Here is a 6,000-nt window from a genome sequence, read left to right as displayed (position 1 = left end):
TTGTAACGAAAGGTCTACTACGTTCGTCGTTTTCTTTGATTTCGAGGGCGTTCTTTAAAATCGAGAGATACACTTAATGAGAAAAAAATGCTATTCTACTGCTGAGAATCCCCGCCGTTGTTGATGTCTCCAGCTGTGCGAATATTTGCTAAAGCTTCGACGCATATCTCGAGAGTTGTTTATTTCGGTCGCGGGAATTCTGTCGTCGATTTCGTTCCCATGGGGTCATAGGGTCTGCCTCACCGTCTCGGCTTGGGGGCGCTGGCCTGTCCGAGCCGCCTGGTTGGTTAGTTTCCCAAGTGGAGGGTTCGTGCTTGCTCTCTTGCAACAGTCGTTCAGGCCCCAAATGTAATCTCCGAGAAGGCAGACATGGCCAGATGATATACCGGAGTACGTGAAGAGTCAGCCCCTATTTCAAGAGATAGCACGCCATTACGTTTCCCAGTCGTCTGCCGAGAGATAAGGATATCGAGGCTGGCACGGTGACATCTGGAGATCATCAAGGCTATACAGGGCATGCCAAGCTCCACATAAGCGCTTCTATGGGATCAGCTGGCTTCACCAGGTCGTGGGCATCGAATGGTTCCCACCAGCGTGGCCGGGGTCGACATACCATACTCCGTACGAAGGACAAACGGCGGGGGTGGTGCAACTTTCTTGCTTGGGGTGCTGAAATGTTGGATCTGATCCGCAGCTCGTCTTGCTTCTGTTTGGTTATGATTTTGGTGAGGACGTGGGGAAGTATCTTGCCTGGGTCGGTGAGAGAATCGCACTGTACATTTCCCATGGCTTGGTGTCCTGCCTGTCCTGCCGTTTGACCCACTGCCTCGAGGGTTGTACGACGTCGTAGAATCTCCGATGGAAAAACGTGGCATCAAATCCTGAGCAGGAAGAAGGGTGGATGATGTACTTGTATTTCGTCGAAGAGCTTTGGGAGTATGAGTTTCGCAGGTTTTAGCAAGGGGTGTGGATCCATGCAAAAGACCAGCTTCTCTCCGCAATGGAAGGGAAAAAAAATTAAAGATCGGCCAACGTTCGTCGCCCGTTCGATCAAGAAGCATTCCCGTGGTGGAGAGTGCTTCGTTGCGGGCGCAAAATTCTTCGAATGCGACACTAGAAGGGTTCTAGAAAAGTGGGTGAGATCCAGCCGAGAATTCGAACAGGAACCAAGCCGGCCCAATCACTGACCATCCAACGACCATCCTCTTGACGAGTTACGAGGACCAAGTAGTGCAGCTCACAAGATATGTTTTTGTTTCCTTCTTTCCTTCTCTTCTCTTGTCGCCGGTTCGCATCACTCCGACCACCTTGCCCCCCATGCCGTCTGGAATTGTAACTGACGTGATTTCAAATGTCTGCGCGTTCCACCGTCTGCGACCACGCACACCAAAGATAGCTGGCACCTTTCTCCAGCTCTCCTTGGTCCCCTGTCGTGGGGGGCACAGGTCAGTACTCTGTTAGGTTTCTCGTGTGAGGCGCATATTACTAGCCCCAGCCCATAATGTTATCAATTCCCGTGTGTCGGTTCATCCAGTCCATGGACACACTCGTCGTCATCCGGCAAGGGCGGGGGTTGTTCTGATGGGGGGTTCAGGAGCGGGGGTCTCGTCAAACATTTCCCTTTGCATCTGACCCCTTAGCCAATCCGCTGCTGCTTATATGTGCTGGCGAAGTGTCCTGCAGCTCCAAACTGTGTCGTGGATGTCGTCTCCATACCATGTAGATCCAACCAGTGGATCAGTAATATGGGACCCCTGCGCACCCGGGAAGAGTGTTTGTTCGGGCAACGGAGAATAGGATGCTTGTCAAACAATATTATTGAAAGAAGTCGGGGGTCCGCGGAGGTGTGCAGACAAAGCTGATGGTAAGAATTGATGAGAAGTAAGTCTACGTCAACAGTACTTCGAACTTTTTAGCACCGACTTCGGCTGCCAGGCGTTGACTTTGCGCAATTCCCGGTCAATTGGAAGGAACGTACCACACACCATCTGCATCCACCATCTGCATCCCCCCAAACCTTCTGCTCAGGTGACCCCCAAAAAATTATCCTTGCATACAGGGATGTCGTGTCTCAGTGCAGAAAGTGGCGATCGCCGACCTGAGCTCCCAAGCAACTTTCCTGTCCGTTTTCAATGAGTATGAAGTACCTGTGTACTTCGTGCTTCTTCCTTTCTTCCTCTAAAGCAGTGTAACCAGACCATGAGAACCGTGTTGCCACTGATGGCGTCTCGACTTCGCGGGAGGCAGGATCTCCTTCTTCTCCTCTTCTTCCTAATGTAACTTGGAAAACTCGGAGTATCGCACTTGCGTCCTTGACCGATGTACGCATTGGAAATGGTTCGAAGTCTCATTGCAGAGTGGTCAAGGTAATGTGGTGTGACGCCGACGCTGAAGAAGCCGCGCAGTGGTCTCACCATGAAACGACACCGTCAAGTATACAGGTACAATTACTCGAGTTCCTATACTGGGGGATTGGGAGCGCCACTGCGTCGTACCTTGGACATAGACACATAAACTACTTCGTACATGCACATCAATTGGATGTCGATCGTTCGCCTCGCCAGCCACCAAACTCGGATTTAGACTACTAAGTACGAAGTACGAAATACAGAGCACCGAAGAAATGAAAGTCGTCTCTCTTTTTGCATTTTTCATGGACACCTACGCAAGTACGGAGCACTTTCTAGGTCCTAAATCATTATCATGGGCCGTCCACAATACGCAACAAACCCTGTCTTCAGATGGGCCACTGACTTGAACAACTATTCCTGCTCTGAGGGTGCGTAAGGTATGCCTGTGGTCAATGGCTTGTTGAAGCAAAGTGACAGGGAGCCGGGGAGTCGGGGAGTCGGGGAGTCGAGCGCGCCCTGGAGCAATGAAAGGAACTGCCTACCATTCCCAGGTGAATTAACCGAAACTGACATAACATCCTCCGTATGATGCGAAGTCTGCTGCCCGCATCGTTGACAGGTCCGGTCAAGAACTTCCACCAGCGATTTGGATAGCTTCCTGACCCAACGTTAGCAGAATGGACCGGATCGGATCGACTGCTGCTCCGATGTCTTGTCATTGGCCTCGGCGCTCAGTCTTCATTGATCAACAAAATCGGGTTTGCCAATTGAATCGTGGGGACTGGTATCCGCGAGCCCCAAGACTCACGCGACCTGTTGCCTGGACCTCAGTCCGTTCGCCAACATTCATTTTGGACTTCAATGCCGCATATGCTCCTTCCGCTCCATATGCCTCTCTAGGACGAAATTAAACGGATAGAGAAGGCGGTGGAGGATGGCAAGTGTGCGAAGCAGCCAATACGAAGTAATTTCCTCATATATTACTCGGTAATCAAATGGGAGCCTTGCGCTTTGAGAGTCTCGCTGTCCACTTGGAAGTCGCATTCAACGGGGTGTAACCGGGCTGCATCTGCAACCACACGGAAATAGCGACGATGTGGGTGGTTTCCTAAAAAGAGAATGAAAAATTAGAACTTCCCTCTGCAATAACCGAATGCGGAGGATATCAACCCCCTCGACGCTTGCCTTACTTTTCATACTGCTCGTCAGTGGGTGGTCACTGTCACTATTTACCTCCCCTCCCAAGGGACCACCAACCCGTCTCGGACATCCCACATCCACTAGAGCACATCAAACACGCCCTCCATCGAAGCGTGATATGTTTTTCAAGCTTTGTGTGTAGGGATGGGACGGGTGGCAGGCGTCTTGCAGCCATCCAATACCCCACTTACTGCAGCTTGGATCCAATCCCGCGACAGAAATTTAGAGGGTGGGTGTGTCTCCTGCGACTAGTCAATGCGGGCGAGAGATGAGCATCCAGTGAAGCGGGGCTCCCTAGTGGCCAGTGGAGGGTCGAACCAGGGTTGACCAGCCTTGGCCTTGAGAGGTGCGCAAAAATGCACACCCGCATACATCCCTACCGATCCCCCGGACCTTGTTCTGCCTGCCTGAGAACCAGGGTGGATTATTGGATCACGGTGCAATTTACGAGGCATCTCCTCTCGCGCTTTCGGCATTCTTCGCCCCACTTCGAGGAGCATCATCTCATCCGGAGCCAACGTTTGATTATACAGAGTGTAGTTCGGAAGCGTTAAGCACTTGTGGGAGAAGGGGCGGAATACAGTGGAATCAGTCTAGGGATGGGACAGGAACGCACCGAAGCAGCGCTGGCCAGAGCAGTGTAGTGAGCACATTGATCGATGCGTCACGTTCTATCCCGTTAAGTTGAACATTGTCTGTCCGCGATGCTGAGCTAGGGTAGTAGACGGCGACGTGACGTTTCTCCTTGGAGTGTCGTGACGTGTAGGAAGTAAACTACACTACTAGGCAGATTCAGAGGCGGAGAGATTCCTCGATTTGGTGCATAAAGGGAAAGCCCCCAGCGATGAGGTGGGCCAGTGGGGTAGTGTACGAAGTAGAGTGGAGGGAGAACCGCAGTGATCTTGCCAAGTCGACTAGAGATGGGACGGATAGGGAGAATAACCGTTGGTTTCGCAGGAGAATCTGCTTGGAGACAAGGCTTATAAAAAAAAAAAAGTTCTCGGCGGGCGACAGCCAGGCCAACCACCGACACTCTGATCCTCTGGCCTCACGGGGCTCATGGATGCCGTTTCCATTCACTCCCTACTCGTAGTCGTGCATAGGCAAAAGAGGGGTGAGATGGTAGAACGCCGGGCCCAAAAATACCAACACGTCGCCGACAGTAGCTTGAAGTGGTACACTTGAAATTAGAGGATGGAAAGTGCCAGGTGACCAAGGAAAAACTTAACTTGACGCAGGTCTCCTTCTAGCACACTGAAGGACCAGCTTAATCTGTTTAAGTATGGAGTACGAAGTAGTATTCGACACACTTCGTGAAGCTATGCGAGCATTGGATTCGTCCGAAAGCTCCCCAACGCAAGTTGTACCCATTCTCTTCTCGCCGCTTTATGTTACGCCTGGCGAGTTGAGGCAGCTGGCTGTCGGCTCCTGAACTGCCGTTGATGGTGCTAGCCGCTAAGTGCTGAGACCTGGACTATGAGAAAGGAAGAGTCGGATGGATTAATCGATCAATCGATGATCCAAGGTACGAAGTACTCCATACTGGAGTGTACAAGTGCTGTGGAGGGACCCGTGGGAAGTAGCTAACTGTGCATGCACTGTACGTGGGTTCTTCTCACTAAACTATACTAGTGCACGCGCTATCCGAGACCCAAGTCATGCTGGACCTATCCTGGATGCTCTTCCCTGGGGCTATTCCTCCTTGGGGAAGGAGGGGGGGAAAGAGGGGTCCATCATCCATGAGACAAAATTTTTCATTACATAAAAGCACCCGCCCAAAAATATTTCCTGCTGTTCTGGGCCTGTAACCTCCGCCTTCCAAACAAGTCTGGCGTGAACCAAAAGAAATCGTTGATTGCCAAAGGGAAAACAGACCCAAAAAGATACCTTCACACCTCAACCGCAGGCCACATATTGCACGCACACGGGGTCTTTGCGATCGAGTTTCGATTACCTCTTCTTTTTTTCACTTTCCCCCACACTCTCTAGATCGCCCGGTTGGGATAATTTTTCTTTTTTTTTCTTCCCTGTTACCGGATTGTCGGATTCCAGCCATCCAACGGAGTTGAATGTACAAATACTCTTGCACATTGTCCTGGTTTTAGCGCCACAGACGCCCTGGACATCGTCACCCCCCCTCCTTCAGGCTTCCCAGGACCCTTAATCGGACATATTCCCCTGTCTACCCCATATCTTGCGGGCGCAAATTGAGCACCGACGTTTCCAACTTGTTCTTCTCCCTCAACATCCACCTTAACACTTCCACGACAGTGCATCAGACACTTACAAGAGACTCAATTTCAAGCTGCACAGAATTGATCTCTTGTTACGTCGCTTGACAAAAATAGCCTGTTTACTTTTCGAACCGGCACAAAGTCCCCACACCTCTGTTCCATCCTCCTGACCCGGTCTCGGTCTGTCGTCGAATCGAATCGACTCGGCTCCGTTG

The sequence above is a fragment of the Scedosporium apiospermum genome (genome assembly GCF_000732125.1).
Source record: "Scedosporium apiospermum strain IHEM 14462 chromosome Unknown SEQ_SAPIO_0099, whole genome shotgun sequence".
Lineage (NCBI taxonomy): Eukaryota > Fungi > Ascomycota > Sordariomycetes > Microascales > Microascaceae > Scedosporium > Scedosporium apiospermum.
This window is presented reverse-complemented; position numbering follows the sequence as displayed.